This window comes from Canis aureus, chromosome 13, assembly GCF_053574225.1.
Source record: "Canis aureus isolate CA01 chromosome 13, VMU_Caureus_v.1.0, whole genome shotgun sequence".
Lineage (NCBI taxonomy): Eukaryota > Metazoa > Chordata > Mammalia > Carnivora > Canidae > Canis > Canis aureus.
The window spans coordinates 52,079,701-52,099,125 of record NC_135623.1 but is presented as its reverse complement, the minus strand read 5'-3'; the positions used below and the strand labels follow the sequence as shown (position 1 = coordinate 52,099,125).

At 38.3% G+C, this 19,425-nt stretch overlaps 1 long non-coding RNA gene across 4 annotated transcripts in view; it reads left to right on the top strand.

The window, feature by feature from the left end:
* Window positions 1–19,425, top strand: part of LOC144282507 (uncharacterized) — a 127,626-nt gene that overhangs the window by 74,513 nt on the left and 33,688 nt on the right. For 2 of the 4 annotated variants that reach the window (XR_013350961.1, XR_013350960.1), the window contains exon 4: window positions 15,868–16,644. The exons of the other annotated variants lie outside the window; for them this stretch is intronic. This is a non-coding gene — a long non-coding RNA (uncharacterized LOC144282507). Of the gene's footprint in view, window positions 1–15,867; window positions 16,645–19,425 lie in introns of those variants that run through there. 4 annotated transcript variants of the gene reach the window in all.

The following is a 19,425-nucleotide window of genomic DNA, read 5'->3' as shown; positions in this document are numbered from 1 at the left end:
ATGTAGTATAGCTTTCCACAGTGAAGCCTTAACTGGTTCAAAATGTCAATTGTGCTGAGGTTGAGTAACTCTGCACCACTGTAAAGATACATAGGGAAAAAATAAAAATTAGAATCAGTATTTGTAGAAGAATGTACAAAATGAAGAAGTGAGATGAGAGCTTCAGTGAGTTTTGAAGAAATTTAGGATTTCACCAGAGATGGAGGTGAGAGGGACTTCCTTGAGGGATTACTTAAGGAAGGCAAGATAAGACTGCAGGCAGAAGCACATCAGAAAACAGAAATCTCTCAAATTGTACTATGTGAGAGGTAGGAAGTGCTGGGAAATGATTCTAGAGGAGTAGACAACATCACATTATTACCACTCCAGGAAGACAGTCTCAGGAACTTGAACTCAGTTCCATAATTGATGAAGAACAATCGAAGAGCAGCAAGCAATGAGTGATGTAACACAAATTTTAAGTGAGGTAACTTACTCTGAAATAAATAAAAAACTATTAAAGTGGCCCAATTTCCCAAGCCATTAGCAGTCTACCAATTCTCAGTCCTCGCCATCTCTCTCTTTTTGTCTGTCTTTCTCTTTTTCACACACATCTTTGATGATATATCCCAAGAACTATCTATATCCTCATATTCTACCTTTGTGGAAGAGAGACTGTCAGTGATCAATGAAGGAGTCTGGAAGGGTCTCATCATCTGGGACAACGTGGAGACAGTAAGAGCTGAGAGATCTTTATGAAGCCAAGAGAAGGGAGATAATTTGGGCAGGAAAGAGACCATGACAAAAATGAAAGATAGGTTATGGTATATTGGCATTTTGGGATTTTAGGGTTTGTACGTAGAGCAGATCAAGGTCACACAAGGCACCACTTAATGCTCAATGGGTAAAGTGAAAGATAGTGGCCGCTGGGTTTGAAGAGAGCAATCAGTAGCCGTGAGTGGTTGGGTTAAGGACTGGGTACTGTCCGACTCTAAGGTGTACTATTTACATAAATAGTTGCATCATTAAAGTGTGACTTATCTACTCTGCTAGCAGATTCTGGGACTGTAGGTCACTGACTTGACCTCTGACTGGGCCTCACAATGCAGATGAAGAAATTTGCAGTGGATTCCACTGGCCTCTGAATTGGGGGGAAAAAATCTTAGCACCTGTTATGGTATATACTAGTATGAAGGCTTTCCAGAGGTTTTCCTCCTACTAAAGCCAGATAATAGAAGCTATTATCTCTTTGTCTCCATTTCCCCAGTGCCTCAAAGTCTGATACAAAGTAAGCATTCAATAAATAAATGAAGAGCTAATTCCAAATGCCAATAATATGGTTATAGTATGGTTATAGTTAATAGTGAATTCAGAGGGAAATATTATGAATTCAAAGATTAAATTATTTGGAAAATAGCTTAATATGTTTGAGAATATGGGAGACATTTCTGAAGGCGGTAATGTGTCTATGATTTAAATTTTTGTATGTCTCCGTAACAGACTCTCTTCTCCTATAAAGTCAACTTTCAGAAGAATTTTCTACTTGAATGTTTCTAAGAGGTTCAAACACTTAAAAAAAAAAAAGATTTCATTTATTTATTTGGGAGAGTGAACAAGAGAGATAGAGAACACAAGTGGTGGGGAGGGGCAGAGAAAGAGGGAGAAGCAGACTGTCTGCTGAGCAGGGAGCCCTGAGATCATGACCTGAGCCAAAGGCAGCTGCTTAACCAACTGAGTCACCCAGGTGCCCCTCAAACACTTTTGTTAGAAAGATATTTAAAGACAGATATCTGAAAAACAAGATTTTGATTTTTTTTTTCTGTGTGTAGGAGGGTTTTTTTGTTGTTGTTGTTTTCATGTTTTTCATTATTGCAAATGTTATAATTCACTCTTGCCTGGTTGTACAAGAAAAATATTTTTGCATCATCTGCATGGAGGAAATTCAAATGCCTATAATAATGGATCATGGTAGGTAAGTGATATGATAAATATTACCCAGGTAGTCCTAAAAGTCATAAACTGCTTAGCTGAATTTATCCAGATTGTATGAGATGTGAGAGAAGAAAAGCAGTGTTCTTAGATGATGTATTCCAGAATTTAAAAATGTCAAAATTTTCTAGAAGGTTAGAATTATGCATCCATTAGGATACTTTTGGCTGCAAGGAAGCAGTGGGTCCAAATCAAAGTGACTTTGACAACTGTCTCACATAGCAAGTAGGAGGTAGGGCTGTTCTTGATTGATGAATCCTGCAGCTCAAGGACTTCACATAGATCTGAGATCTTTCTGCTCCACCTCCTACCACATGTCAAGAAATTCCTTTAGGGTCATAGGATGGCTATAATAGTTATAGGCATAACATTAATTCATTTATTCAACAATTGTTTATCTAGTGAATATTATGTGCCAAGGTTCTAGGTACTGGGAATATTATGGGACTATATGGACACAGTGGAATGCTTTGGCCATAAATTTACAAATAGGTTTTCTACTATAGTATAAGGTAAGAGACAAATTCTCTGCCTTTATCAAGTTCACACTCTAATGGGAGCAGAAATCAACAAAAGGAATAGGAAGGAATAAATATGTAATATTTCAAGTAGTTGAAAGTGCTGTCAAGAACAATGAAGAGGCCCACGGTAATAGAGAAGGGTGGAGGGGCTGTTTTATAAATGGTTGTCCAGGAAGTCTTCAGCTACAAGGCAGGGCCTGAATGAAGGAAGATGGTGTGCTGTGAGAACTTGTTGAGGGGAGGGCTTCTGAGAAAGCTAAAGCCCTGATATAAGGGCATTGTTAGTGTGCTTGAGAAGTATCACAGGGGCCAGTGTGACTTGAAGGGAGTGAGCAAGGAGAAGATTTACAGGCAGTAGAATTTTCAAGATAGCAAATGTTAGATACTAAGGGCCATGATTAGAATTTGGAATTTTATCACAAGGTGGGAAGTTTTTGGAGAGTTTTGAACGGGTAGGTGACATTATTTATGTTTGTAAAGGATTCACTTTGTCTCCATTATGGGGAATTGACTAGAAAGGGTGAGAGTGGAAATACAGTGTGCTTAGTGGGCTACTGAAGTAGCCCAGGTTACAGTAGTGCAGGGAGGGGGAAATGGTCAGATTCAGGATATATGCTGATAACCTCAAGCATTGATATCCAGTGTCCCTTTTTAAGATTGAGAAAAAGTTTTCCAGAAACCTCCCAGCTTACTTCTTGGTTTTTATTTGTCTGAATGGCATCTTAAACCCAGACCTACATCAATTTACCAGTGGGTAGAATGAGACCACAGTGTGTGGTTCAGTCAGACAAAAACCACTCTGCGCCACAGAAGAGCCAGACTCTCCAGGAGGACTTGTCTACTTGGAGGAGGAGAATAAATTTGAGGATATGTGGAGCTCAGCACAAAATAAAAATGTGGGTCCTCTTTTTTTGAAAATTCTTAAAAATTTGAATATGAAGACAACAGAGCATTAAACCCACTGCAGGGTCCTTCTATGCATGGGTTCCCGTGGGATTGCTGATGAAACCAGCTCTTTCTGTTAGGAAAGAAGCAGCTGTTGAGTGCCAACAAAAGTTTTTCCCTCACACAAATTATATTCTGGGAGAATTTACAAGTCTTTGAGGCAGCATCAAGGTTTTCAGATCACTGAGTTCTTGGTTGGTGTCCTACCAGTTAGAAGGAGAAGGTAATGATTACTGGATTTATAGGAAGTAATTCCTGCTCATTTTTATCCTCCTTTCATTGTTGTATTGAGGAAAATACTCCTTTGTCCATAATCTCATAGGTGAATTGCAGAAGTGAATACATCTACCCATTTTCTGATTTCTTATCCCTCTAAATCCTGACCACTTGACTCCTTTAATGCCTTGCTTCTTTCCTTACACCTGATAGGGACTGAAGTTTCTCCTTTGCTCTCTTCTGGGATTTGTTGTAGTTGTGCTTTGACTATGCTTTTGGGGGTTTTACAGGATATTTACTTCTAAGAGAATACCTGGCCCCTGATATTGTGAACAGTGTTCCTGTAGGGTCTATCTTACTGCACCCATGCATTCTCTTTCCAGGCAATTTTGGTTTGGGTTTCTGTTGGCCACCCCATTAGTAAGATGCCGTTGAAGTACAAACCACCTGCCTCCTCAGAGGAATCGTGACAGTTGTCTCTGAATCTATTAGCTACCTACATAGTTTCACAGCTTTCCTGGATTTTATATGTTGTTATCGCATCATCGCATTTTACCACCATCGAGGATAAGGAGAGGAGGGGAAAAACCTCTCAAGAGTCATATTGCTACTTTAGAATAAGCAATTGTTTTGGGGGAAAAAGAGTGTATAAGTACTGAAAGAAAGTGCATTTTAAGTAGGCAAATTCATTTTGTGTTTTGAGTTTTTGTTTATTTTCTTTCTTTCTTTTGTTTATTTTCTTTTCTTTCTTTCTATTTTTTGTTTATTTTCTTTCTTTCTTTCTTTCTTTCTTTCTTTCTTTCTTTCTTTCTTTTCTTTGTTTTTTTTTTGTTTTTTTTTGTTTTTTTTTTTTTTTTGTAAAAAGAAATTGCCCTTTAGGACACGATGTTTTTGTATCTCTTCAAACAGAAAACAATCAACTGCTCTGATGAGAATTAGATATTCAGCAGTCAGAATAATTCGGATGTCACCCTCTGAAATCAACATTCTCCAACTTTTCCTTTACTTTAGATTAGAATTTCAACTGCAGGTTGTAGGTTTCTAGGACATTATTCTTTTAGAATGAGCTCAAGCCCAGCAGCTTCCAAGTCAAGGAGACCTAATTCTGTTAGGTTTATGATTGCTAGTAGAATTCAGTGCTCTATGTGATAATTGTGATGGTGGTCAAAAATGGTCTAACTATGTTAAAATATAAATTGTTTCCTTCTACTGAATTATTATTATTGGCTAATCATACTGAAATATTTATATAATCATGTCTATAGTTTATTATTTTTAAAATTTTTATTGAAGATACTATTTTTTTTCATAAAACTTGATTATTCCAGTCCAAGCACTTTTGCTTGGATAAGTTCTTTCCTTGGTGCTGAGTATAACTCTCTATTCCTACTGTCACTTATGACAAATTAGGGCTTCCAGTCCCACAAATGCAGATCCTGCAGGTCACATGTCCCAGAGATGGAGAATGTGATTTCTCCCAGGGGCCGGATATGCAGACCATTATATCATCTCACACTCTGAGAGAGTCTCCCCTTTCCAGACTTACTGAGCATCCTTTGATTGTACAGCATCTTTATCTCTGACCTCTAAGCAGGGTCACTGTTGTAACAGCCTAGAGAAAGCTTTCAGGAATGAATGAGTGCTCAGAGGAATCAGGTAGCATGCTCTGTCCAGCACGGTTATCATTTCTGACAATGCTGATAGAGGGACTTCTTCTACAGTCCATTGATTTCAGTGTCAGGCAGATGAAAAGTAGCATATTGATGAGCCTTTGTCATTACTTTGCCAAAGGTGTCTTGTCAGATAAAAGACCAGTAGAGGAAACCAACTTAAGACAGGCCATCACATCAATTTTCTTGGTGCTGAAGGAAAGAGGATGAACTGTGATATTTAAACTAATCGATGCCTATAAAGATACTGTTAAACTCTTGCAATCAAGTGTTTTGATTTGCAAAAAAAAAAAAAAAAAAAAAAAAAGAAGAAGAAGAAGAAGAAGAGTGATCTGTAACAAGGGTAAAAAAAAATGGACCACAGATGTTGAAATAAAAGACTTCTGTTCACAGCAATAGTGAAATTACAACTGGGACTCTTTTTTAACATTTACCTTGATTAAAGCCTTATCTGCATAGCATGATGGTGTAAAATGCTAGTGCAATCTTTTTGTAACTTGCCAGTATTGGGAGCTCACAGCTGAGAGCAAAGGCCTCTCTGTATTCTGCAGTCTAAATTCAGAGAGAACATCGGGCTGGGGTTCCAGTTACTTTCCCAAGGGGCTTGCTAAAAAGTGCCATTTGAGCAGATTCAAAGATACACACCTTTTCCCAACCACTGCTTTTCCCACTGTCTACTCATCCTCTCTTTGTATAAAGAAGACTGGAAAGGGGCCAGGAGATAACTGTTAGAGGATCTAACCTTCTCTTACTTTCCTAAAGGAAAGAGAAGCAGACATTTATGGTCTCTTCTCTAAGCTAAAGAAAACGGATTATAAAAGGCTTCCTCATAAGGTTTGTGGGTGTCAGCAAGAAACGAACACTGGTTTCCCACTTGGTGTCTCCTAAACAATAGGACTTGCGAACTTGCTCTGGTGTTCTGAGGGCAGGAGCATTAAGGACAGATAGTGGGAGGGCATCTGGGTGGCTCAGTGAATAAGCATCTGCCTTTGGCTCAGGTCGTGATCCCAGGGTCCTGGGATCAAGGTCCACATCAAGCTTCCCACGGGAAGCCTGCTATTCCCTCTGCCTGTGTCTCTTCCTTTCTCTCTGTGTCTCTAATGAATAAATAAATAAAATCTTTAAAAAGGGGGGAAAGATAGTGGGATAATAAGGCCAAGTGGAGAAGGCATGAGTTGGCTTTCTTGAGTATTTTATGGTTCCCAAGAGTGGGCTGGGAAGAGTTACAAAATATAGATGAGATAGGGAGGGGTGATTTTCAGCTTTCTGGGGACTCCGAGAGTCTGGGATGTAATATGGTAGCCAGGTGAAGGCCAACTTTTGAAGATGCTTTCACATTTTTAAAGGAAATATTTTGGAGCTAAATCCAGTGCCAGGAGGGTTTTGGGACCTCTTCCTGCCCACTTCTACTTCATAGATCAAATTTTGGTTAGGGGGCCTGACCACAGAGAAAAAGGAATAGGAATTTTTGCACTGTTGAAGTTTGGTTGTTCATGTAAGGGAAGAGTGTTTGGGCCAACAAAGAGGAGGACACCCTGGATGCCATGCTCGGATGTCAGGAGATGGATCTTCTCTCTACCTCCTCCACATACTAACACCAGAGAAAAAGTGCAAGGAGGAAGGAGCAGAGCAAAATTCTAGACACAAAGGTCTGATGGCCTTCATGGGTCTGAGCAGGGATAATAGGAGGTTGGTCTGAACCAAGTGTAAATAACTTAAGATGACAAACAACCATGAAATTGGATTTAGAAATTATTCATGGGAAGGGAGTTGGCAGTAAAACTGAAAGAAATTATTGGAAAAAATTTCCACAATTATAACTCAATGACTTAAGGTATCTCAAATAGGCCATTACATCATTTTCTCTAGTGAATTTTTTTTAAGCTGAATAATTACAGGTTTAATTTTAACAGCATAGAAAGTCTCATTGTTTGTCCTTGACAAAGAAGGCATCCTAAAATCATGATAGCAGAAGTGTAAACTCACTCCTCAGGGTGGGGAGGGCTGAGGTTCCCTAGCTCAAGATCAGCCTGCCTCTGCTGACCTGACCTCTGACTGCAAACAGAAGAGAGAGCCCAGGTCAAATTGGCCAAATTGGCCCACACTGTCAACTGCAGATCTTAGAATGATATGGCTTATTTTTTTTATGCCAATAAATTTGAACTTGGTTTGTTATGCAGCTAAAGCTATCTGATACAACAGTATTACATGATATTTGAAAATCATAAATAATCTTTAGAATAAAGTCATCCCATGGTCTCATCCTCCTAAAACAGCTCAGCATTTTAGAATTTGTCCATTACTCACAGTTGGCCTTAACTTCCATTTGGATATGTTATTCTTAGACTTTCTGAGATGACATAGATAGACCAATCAACTCCTTTCTCTCTTCAGCATGCATGTGCAGGCATGCAGAATTCCCTTTTAAGACACTGACATTATTAAGTGATTGCTTGTGTTGGGTCACCTTCCACACCAGTGCTTCAGCTTCACGAGGATTTAATCGAATTTTCACAGCTTCATTGTGTCCTTGGTCTGATCAGAGACCCAGTTTGCTCAAAGTAAGTGGTGAGGTGGCAGCAGCAGTACCCACAGAAGCAGAAGAGAACACCTTGGCTCACCTTTGTGGCTACTGACATCAACACTCATCCTGTAAAATGTTGTCTCCTGTGATTTTTTTGGTCTAATCTCATCTTACAGGGAAAAATTTACATTTTTTTTTCTGTATTAGCCTTTAACATTAAATTCTTTTAAAACACACTTTAAAAGATAGTTGATTTCTCTTTTCCTCTAAAGATATACTTTTAAAAAATTCTTTTCTCCAAATGGTCAATAATTTAATGGCATTTAATAAAATCAGACCAAGATAAGTGTTCTGTTTGGCATGATCTAGGAAATAACTGTAGACCCAGGAGTCTGGAGATTTAAATTTTATTCTTGGTTCTGTCACTGGTCAATAGTGTGCTAGAACAAATTACTTTGCCCTGTTGTACTTCAGTTTTCCCCATCTTTAAAGTGAGAAAAGTGTGCCTTAACAGGCTCAGAGGGAGGAGAAGCAGATAATATATGGAGGGAATCATTTTCTTTCAGTGAAGACAGAGGGTATGGGTGCATAGATTTGGGAGATAGGCAGGGCCCCAGGTGTCTTGTGAACATACTGTGGACTCAACCCAGAAAATCAGCTTTTGTCACAGAGCGTCTCCTTGTTCTCTCCTCTCTTCCCATTTGAAACAATTCTGTATTGATTGCCTATGGAAATAGTACCATTGATAGGTCAGCAAGGAACCTGGAATGAAAAGGTGCCAGTTTAAGAAGTAAATCAAAGTATTTAATGGCTGAGGGAATCAAATTAATAGAACAAATGGAAGCACACTGTATAAGTATTATTAATATCCTTATCAGGACAAGATAATATTCTCATTAGGGCATTGACAGAGAAAACAAAAGCCTGTTAAGTATTTAACAATATGGGAAATAAAAGGATGGTAAAATTTTTAAAAATCCTCAAGTATGAATATTTATATTGACAGTCCCACTCAGAGTCAAACAGAATGAATAAAAAACACAACCTAGGCACATCAAAGTTCAGAAAGAAAATTACTTTGAACTCCAAATTCTAAACACAGCCAAACTATCATTAATAGATATGCAAGGACTCCTTGAAACAGAGGGATCTATTTCAACAAAATGAAAAATGAATCAAAAAGAATGGTAGATATGTTACAGTAAACAGTGATAGGCAAAGAAATAAACAAAATGTGTAGTTGTCTAAGAGTTGTAAAAATAATATAGAGTGAAAAATCTCAACATGGGTATTGATATGGTGAAAGGTGGGTTGTACAGAGGAGTATGTGGGAATAGAGAACTCTAAATGCACCAAGATTCTAAGTATTTATAGAAAAACATTTAAAATGTGTTAAAACTTCAGTGTAACAAGTAGACAATTTTAAGTAAAAAAACATAACTTTCAAACCAGGAGAAGAAAAGAACAGTAAAAAATCCCTCCAATTAAAAAAAAAATCCTTCCAATTAACAAATATAAGATGAAATAAGTAAAAATAAAGGCAATAAATAGAAAACATAAAGTAAGAAGCAAGAAGAAATCCAAGGATATTATTTATTCAATAAATGTCATAACTGCATAAAAGTCAAATTGTCTCAAAGTGTGCCTTTATAAAATATCCACCTATATGCTGTCTATCTGAGACATGACTAAAAGATAGTCAATACAAAAATAAAAAGGATATATACTACATAAATATTTCAAAATGGAAATATAATATAGTTATCAAGCAAGTAAAATTCAAAATAAAAATAATAAATTCACAATAGAAAGTATGCAATCCCCCCAGACAATAAAACAGTTACATACTTATTATTTTTAAAAAATTATTGAAAATATGGAAAGCAAAATTTTATGAAAAAATAACATTAACAATTATAGTGGAGAGCTAATGTAACTCTCTTGAATTCAACAGATCAAATAGACCTATCAGAAGATTTGAATAACACACTAAACAAGATTGGCCTAATAAATACTTATAGAATTTTGTATTTCAAAGCTTAATACATAATCTTTTTACATGCACAAAGAAGGGCTATAAAAGTTGAACACTAAGGCACAAAAATATTTCAAATAAATTCTTAAATGTCAATTGTTTCTCCCATCCATTTCAATACCTATATTCTTGGTGGGGAAAATAAGAGGAAAATCTTTTTCAAATAACTTTGGGTTAATAAATTCTACTAAATTTCAAGTTAGCTTCAAATTTCATTAGAAATAAGTGATAGTGAAACCACATATCAGAAATGAGAACTAGGCAAAGTAGTACTTTTGGGTAAGTTTATAGCCATAAATACATTTATTAGACAGCAAAAAAATTAATATTCAACTCATGAAGCTAGAAAATTATCTCCCCTCCAAAAAAAGTAATTAGTAAAGATAAAATAGGGAAGTAATGAAATAAAATGTAGCTCATCCTCGTAGCAAAATTTTTGCTGTTTTTAAAGGCACTCACACACACACACACACACACACACACACACACACACCAGAAGACTAATCTTTAGTGATTTCAATTTTAGGAAAGATAAATGAGCACAAAGTCCAAATATAAATGTGCTTAGAAATGTCTATACAAATATATGAGATTTATGGCTAATGACAGTGGCCTAAAAACATATGTCTGCCATTTCTCCTTCCCTCATTCCCCCCCCAAAAAATGGTAGAAAAGAAATAAAAAGCTAAAAAGAACATACAAATAAAGAGTATGGGAATGAGGTCATTAGGAGAACACAGACTTTAACACATATTTTGAAAATGGAGAGCAGATGGAAGAGTGGAGAGATTGCTGTAACACAGCAGAGCAAACCAGAGCCCAGAATGCAGAGAGCAGATCTGTTCTCCAAAGAAGCTAATCTGCCCCATATCTATGGTTCCCAAATGCCAATGTGCATCAGAATTGCCCTGCATGCTTGCTAAAACACAGATGGCCGGATCCCATCCCCACAATTTCTGGTTCGGTAGATCTGGGGTAGAGCCTGAGAAATTTCATTCCTGCTAAGTTCACAGCTAATGCTGATGTCGTTAGTTTGGGGACCACATCAGGGAGCTGCTGATCTGGATAATAATTTAGGATAGGCTCAGGCCTTTGAATCATCAGGTATACTAGAAGGGAAGAATGAAACATGGACCAGAGAATAAGTTGCTTACCAAAAGTCTGTGTGCAGAACAGTTATCCAATCTGCTCTTCTGACACATGTAAATGCCCTACAACCAGTTATCTGTCCTCAAGCAAGGAATCAGAAGTATTTTGGTTGGAGCCTTAATGAAAATGCCTGGTGGGAATTTGTATTGTTTTCATTTCCTGCGATGGTAATGTAGTTGCACAATTAAAAAACAGGTACAGATTCTACACAGTGGTGGGATTTCATTCCTGTCTCAATCTAAAGAGTCTTGGTCCTCAAGAGGCTTTCAAAGAATGTGCTTTTTTTGTCTCTAGAAAAAAATTGAATGGAAACAAAAGAAAGTATCTTCACTTACACATAGAAGAGTTCATTTCTCTCTTCTGTCAAGAATCAGATTAGAGCATGCACACATAGGAATGATGCACCTCTTAATATCCATATTTATAATGAAAACTTCTGCTGCTAGGACTAGAGTAATGTAACTGCTATATTTGTAACTGTTTGTAATGTGTCTCAGAGCCCTGATTTTCTCACTAAGGTTGCATTATTTAGTGCCAGACAAGAAAGCTACAATTCATGAGCAATGATCATTTTCTCACTAAAAAATGAATGAGCACTAGTATATATGCCTGCTGGTTTATTATTTAAAGATAGTTCAAGTCAAATCATTATACCTTCAAATTCTATTTTTGTTTTTTAAAAATCTTATGACTTAACAAATGTAACTTTAAAAATTCAAGAGGCCAAAATCAAATCCACTCTAATGTATATCCACCTTCGCTTTAGTTGTGTGAACTTCAGTCTCTATTAAAATTTCAACTGAAACCAAAGTAAGTCCCAAGAAAGACTTTTGCTTTGGTCCTCAGTAGTATGGCACCCTAGCCTAGATCATGTTCATTGCTACACAAATTGACATCCAGCAGAGCTATTTTCCTTACAATGCTTTCTATCCCAAGAATTTGTGACTAGTTCCATTTGCACCTCAAGCTGTCCTGCTTTTCCCATATAGCTTCTTTCTATGAGCCCATCACCAGCAGGGATGCCAAGATACTGTATTGCGAAAGTATTATAACTGAGGTAGCCAATGTCTAGTCTTAACTGCCTCCCTCAGCTGATGACTCCTGTAAGGGTTCAAAGGCTATTGGGGATCAAACCTAATATATGCTCTGATGAGAAAAAAGGTCCTCAGCAAGTGAGTGCTTTGAAATAATACAGAAGAGAGAGAATGAAAAAGCCTGCTCAAAAAAAAAAAAAAAAAGTAGGGGAAAGGAAAGAGATTTCCTATTCCTACTCCCAAACACTCAGGGAGGATGTAATTCTGATTATCACAATCATTTTTGTCTTTAAGTTTTTTCAACTTGTGTGAACCCTGGACATCAGAATCAGATTAATAATACTAAAAATAGAAGTATCTGTTGTTTTTCAGACTCTGTTCAAAGCTTTCCATGTATTACCTCCTTTAATTCTGACAATAACTCTTAAGGTGGATATATTATAAATCCTCATTTTGCAGATGATGATGATGAATTTCAGAGAGGTGAACTGACTTGACTGAAGTTATGTACCTCCTAACGGTGGGACTGTAACTCAACTCAGGTCTATATGACTCTCTAGCCCACTATCTTAATGCAGAGCTCTGTGGAAATCAGCCAATAGGATGCCGAAGTTATGACAAGTCAAAATTATTTTAATCAACCACCTTGGTATTTGGTGTGATACAGAGCAAACTGATAAATAAGCCGCAGTATGAACAATCATTTCTTATTGGAACAGCATGCCCTCATTTTGTCTCTGTGAAGGTCTGGCTTGACCAATGAGATGATTTGGGGAGGACTGTCCAATGTTAGCTAATAGCATCAGTAACCCAACTTGTAGCAATGCACCACCTATCCAGTCCTCTAAAGTAAATATAAATATTTCTCCTGCCTAGCGTTACTTTGTTTTTATAAAAGGATATGCTAAGGCATTTACGGAACCAGACTCATTCAAGGATTGCTAAAGGATTTTGCTTGATAGCAACTCCTGTCTTTTTCCTTAAGAAAAATGTTTTATAGCCTAATGGGCGTTTTTGTATAGGGGTTCTTAAGAAAATTGGTATAAGTCATTGTGCCTGAAAAAATAACTAAATAAATAATAAATGGGTGAATGAATAAGTGAGGCACCAAAAGTTCGATACAGTGTACAGTTAAATACATTGAAGGATAGTAGCAAAGTCCTGTTTAAGTTATTTGAACCACAGAACAATTCTCAACTTTGAAAAATGGCATCTGAGTTTTAAAGAGGAAAATATTTTTCAGGGTAATAAAAAAATACAAAATTTAAATGGAGTAACAACCAATGCCCATCTTGTTACCTTTGTTTTTCGCTTTTTCAAAAAATTTTTTACTCTTTACATGAAAAAATCTCTATATTTACTAATTTTTTTTTTAAAGATTTCATTTATTTATTCATGAGAGAGACACAGAGAGTGAGAGAGGCAGAGACACAGGCAGAGGGAGAAGCAGGCTCCATGCAGGGAGCCTGATGTGGGACTCGATCCCGGGTCTCCAGGATCATGCCCTGGGCTGCAGGCGGCGCTAAACTGCTGCACCACCGGGGCTGCCCTATATTTACTAATTCTTTAGAAAATTCTTCCACACCCTAGTCCAGCTTCTCCCTCTCTCCTCTCACCTTTCCCAGGCACTGCTGTGTTCTCAGGCCCCCTCTCACTCCTCTTGGGCTTGGATAAGTAGCCTCCCTCAAAGAGTTACTGTGATTCCCTGAGCCCTTCACTTACTTGGCTGGCCATGGAGAGAATTGAACATCCATTGTGAAATACTTCCTGGGAAGGTGTATTTATCACTTTAGAAGCTATTTTAAATAAGAGACTAAAATAGTAGTTATCATTTAATTTTTCATTGGAAACCTACTTTGTAGGACATCATATGACACAGAAGATCACCACCTCGATATGTCCAATTTTGCCTGTCTTCTGACCAAGTCTTCAGCTTCCTGATGAACATCCCTCTCTCCCTCGCTGGTCTTACAGACATTTCAAATTTGACTTTTCCATAGTTTAAATGGCCATCAGTCCAATTACATACAGCTTGCTCTTTTTTTTAAAGAAAAATCCAGGGGGGCCTGGGTGGCTCAGTCAGTTAAGCGTCTGCCTTCGACTCAGGTCATAATCCTGGGGTTCTGGGGTGGAGCCCCACGTTGAGTTCCCTGCTCAGTGGAGACTCTGCTTGTCCCTCTCCCTCCGCCGCTCCCCCTACTTGTGTTTTCTCTCTCTGTCAAATAAATAAAATCTTAAAAAAAAGAATAATCCAAATGCTGTATTACAATCAGTGCTTTTTGCACTCAGTACACAATTTTGCCCTTCCTAGGTATACATATTTGTTGAATTAAACACTAAGGTAAAAACATTTTCTACCTAAAACTTGTAACTGATGGTATTGCCGATAGCAGCGTGGGGTTGGGAAAGGGTGTATAGAGAATTGCCGGAGGTGTAAATAACATACTTTCCAGCTAAGGGACATGAAAGCTCTGTCTTTTCATTTTTTTCTTTCAGTGTGTTCAAACTTATTTTTTTTGTTCCTCATAACTCAAAAACAGTTTAATGGAAAAACTTCAAGTGTTATATATATATTAGTCCTTGATGAGAACTACAATGTAAGAATAATTTTACCAACATGGAATTTAAAGACTTTTTTATTCATTGAAGGTTAATTTTTCTTTTCAAGAGAGATCACCATGACATCCCTACAGACGAAATAATTTCCACCAGGCATCTGGCAATAGTTTCACCTATCTAAGGTTTCATTTCGAAAAATAAAATGCCTAGTCTTTTCTTTGAAAGGACACAATCTTTGGCATAAAATGGTTTCCTGTGGGCCTAAGTTTGTCATATTTACTTCTATAAAGTGTCAGGCTCTCCCACGGGTTCTATTTTCATTTACTCCATACAGTTTGGCTTCACCTTTGCTTGTAGATCTTTCAGGTAGAAGTCAGCAGAGTGTCTTGGTCTGTAGAAATGTGTGTTTACCAAAGGGAAAGATTGGGCCAAGTGAAAATGAGGACGGTGATTAGCATCAGCTCCCCAGACATCCTCCGAGTAAGAATGGCCCCTATTCCGGGAGCCAGAACTATCCATTCAGGGTCTATCTCTTCACCTCAGCGATTTACTGAACAGGAAACTTCAGGCCTCCCCCAACAATGCCTGTTCTATGAATGAGTGTGATCTAGAGGTAACTTTTAAAAATGCTTTCTCCAAAGAAGCATTAGATCTAAAGGAGGCCACCAAGTCCTGGGCAGCAAGTAGGAAGGAAAACTGAAGTCATAGCTTTTCAGACAAGTACTTTCTCTTCCCACACATGCTGCTGATTGCTTAATGCTCCCATGAAGACTATGGCCATAAAATTCCTTCTAGAGGATCCCTTCGAGGAAACAGAATAAACCACAGCCTGCCCATAATGGAAGGCTAGCCGGCTGCATTATCCAGTAGGGATGAAGGACCTTTGGCTCCAAATAGTCTCAGGGTGTTTTTTTTTTTTTTTTTTTTTTTTAGCTTGATTTGTAGAACTGCTGAACCATCATCTCTAGGAAGGAGGAGATAATAATAAACAGGTTGAGGAATCATTAAGGCAGATCTCACTCCTCGATGATGTTTCTTCCACATTCTTTTTGTTAAATGCTTTTAAAGCTTGCCCCCGAATAGGTTTCCAATGCATTAAAACTCCTGCTGAGATGATCAGTCTAAGATAATATGGAAAAAGATCAGGAGCCATGAAATACTGCATGGAGCTTCCTGGCTTAGATATAGAACCAACGTCATCCCTGTGGTTCACACTGCCATTATAAACTCTTCTTGTGGTTTGCAGTTTCCACCACAGTCAAGGCAACCAGCGGACAAGATGTGGACGATGAAGCTACATCAGAACTGAAAAGGGGTTTTTCCTTCCAGGGAAGTGCTCCTTTCCACAGCGCTGTAATGATATGCAGAACTTCATCAGCTGGGATGCTCTGTTTCCTCCGGACTATCAGCTGTGAACATTTCTATTAGCATCAGTTAATCCTTGACCCCCTTCTTGGGTTGCTATTTGGGTTTCTTCCAGAAGGTGAATTGATGCTGTGGCGTTTACCTGCATTAGCTAGTCATCGTGGCAACGGATTCCAAATAGGTTCTGTCATATGTGCTGCTGGAGGAGGTAGTAGATTGGTTGGCTGCTCACTCCTAGCATCTTTGCACCCTGAATGTGATCAGGGAGTAGCTAAAAGTTGGCGAAAGAAGGGGAAAAAAGGGTTGTTGACAGCACAGCAGTAATAGAATCTGGAAGCCCCAACTGGGGAATTGCACGGGGCTAGAAGAACAGCGAGGCTGAAGAGGTCAAGAAGCAATGAACCTTAAAACAGCTTTAAGAGGAAACAGATGAAAAGAATGAAGAATTCACCAGGACACACACAGGCCTAAAAGCAGACACAGAGGAATCCTAGAAATACTAACAAAACACATGAACTACTGCAGATGAGGAGGAAATTCAAGCTGGCTGTGAACACTTGGGAAGGCATACGTTTGCACAGGCGGTCAGATTCAGAAAGTACAACATTCCATGATATATATTTCACTTAATGAGGATGAACTGGGGTAAATAGATGAATAAGAGCTTGTTATTCAGTTTTATATAAAAATAATAAAAGTTAAATATCTCTGAAAGAAACGACTGATTTCTGAACTGCTTTCCATCACAGGCTCCTCTTTTTGTTCTTAATGCTCCTTATGGACACATTTATTTCTCCTCCCCCTCCCTTTTTATTTTTTTTTAATTTAAATTCAATTTGCCAACATATTTAGTATAACACCCAAGGCTCACTCCATCAAGTGTCCCCCTCAGTGCCCGTCACCCAGCCCCCCTCCCCCCACCCACCTCCCCTTCCACTACCCTTTGTTTGTTTCCCAGAGTTAGGAGTCTCTCATGGTTTGTCTTACTCTCTAATGTTTCCCCACTCAGTTCCCCTCCTTTCCTTTAAGGTCCCTTTCACTATTTCTTGTATTCCACATATGAATGAAACCATAGGATGATTGTCCTTCTCCGATTGACTTACTTCACTCAGCATAATACCCTCCAGTTCCATCCAAGTCGAAGCAAATGGTGGGTATTTGTCGTTTCTAATGGCTGAGGAATATTCCATCGTATACATAGACCACATCTCCTTTATCCATTCATCTTTCAATGGACACCGAGGCTCCTTCCAGTTTGGCTGTGTGGACATTGCTGCTATAAACATCGGGGTGCAGGTATCCCTGCATTTCACTTCTAATTGTGACTCAAATTTATAGTTATCTTATAAAATTACTTGATATAACTTTCTTTCTTTTCCTTTTTTTGGAAGTTTGGGATAAAGTGCCAGGAAAATTACTTGTTCTTTTTTTTTTTCAGGATTCATTTATTTACTTTAGAGAGAGAAGGAGAGAGTGGGGGTAGAGGCAGTGAGAGAGGGAGAGAGATAATCTCAAGCTGACTCCCTACCGAGCACAGATCCAGACATGGAGCTCAATCTCACCACCCTGAGGCCATGAACTGAGCCAAAATCAAGAGTTGGATGCTTTCCTGACTGAGCCACCCAGGTGCCCTGGAAGGTAGACTATACTGATTAGATTGAATCTACTGATTCAATTTCTTTAGTGATTATAGTTGTTTTGGAGATTCTTCTCTTTCTTATTAAATTAGTTTTGGTAAGTTCCATCTTCCTAGAAGGTAATTTCTGTGTCTCACTTTTCAACTTTACTAATTTAATTTATGTTCAGACTATTTACTTCTTTGTTTCTATCCTCTTGAATGAAGAAAGATGCTATATTAGTTGGGATTTTTCTATTTATAAATAATAAAAATATGACTTTTATGGAAGATGGAAAATTGTTTATTATCAGTTGCAGACTGATGACTGGGTCCAGGTGCTCAAAAAGTGTTATCAGGTCACATACTTTTTAAAAGATCCAAAAATTTCTTGATTCTGCTTTTCTAATAGGCTCTATTCTACTGATTTTTTCTAAATGGGAAAGAAATGCACCTGCCTTACTCCAGGCTTATATTCTATATGCTTAACTGCCCCAGAAAAAAAAGAGTATCTCCTCTTTTCCCCAATCTTTTCAGTAAAATTCCTCCCATGTGAATCACTTTATGACTGATTAAGTCATTTATCTATCCCTAAACCAGTTACTATGACCAGCATTCAGGATAGGTGGAGACACGCCAATCTTTGATTGCCCAGTCCTAGGAAAATGTGTTACCTTGCTCTTCTAGGAAAGAAGAATGCATACCAATCAGGCTACAGTAATAGATGTTCACTTCATATGCTCAGCAGCCAGCATCTTTTTTGATCATTGTCTTGCACTGCATTTGTGCTTGACCAAAGTGATGTTTAAAAAAATGCAAGGTCTCCTGGGAACCACTTGTTTGCTATAGGAGAATATATGGGAAACTGATGCCAGACTTCACTCCACTCAATTATTGTATTAGAGAAGCTAACATTGGGTTAGTGCAATGGAGATTGTGTGAGGTACAGTGCAGGTTGGAATAGTTCCTTTGGAAAGTGGGAGAAGTTAATGGAAGACACACGAACCATTTGTAAGTGGTGTTAAGGATCAGGATAAAATTAGGACCAGATATTTATATTTATTCCAACTTAATGTGTTTTGTGATTTCCTCTCATTTTAAGTGAAGAAAACCAATGTTAGAATTGGGTTATGTTGGGAATCTTTATTATGTTACCATGGAGTGGGGAAGGGGCAGGATGAGAGAGGGAAAAAGGCAGAAAGTGCAGGCCCATCATGGTGAAGAGAGCAGGAGGATCCTTGCTGATGGCAGAGTAGTGTCTTCCACGTTACATGGCCACTGAGCACTACCATCCCACCACACCCCAAGTACCCCCAAAAGGGGTTGACACATCCCTTTAACACCATTTGACTTCACACAGTTAGTGACAGATCATCGCTCAGTGACCACGATTTTTAAGGACACAAAAGCATTTTCTCAGATGAGCCTCAGTGCACAGTGTTGATAAAAGGTCCCAATTTGCCCAATACATCATTTTAGTGACCTTTACAAGCTGTTGAAAGGGTGGAAGGTAGCTTATTTTCTGAAATCCCTTTTGGGTCTGTGCAGTGAGAAATGAGAGGAGGAAAGAAACTGTGACAGGAAGGGCATGATCAGCTGGGAGAAGAGGGAGAGGCCAAAGCTAGAATTCCCATGAAGTCAGAGTGTTACAGTGGGAGGACATGGATAGATCTGGGGTGTTAGAGACCTGTGGTCAGAGTGAAGAATTCAGATGTGATAGTTTTAAAGGTGGCTCAGTGTTGGGTCTGCAGGGTGATGCAAATGGAGCTGATAGAGAACTACTAGAACAATTAGTGATGACAGAATGGCCATCTTCTGACCACA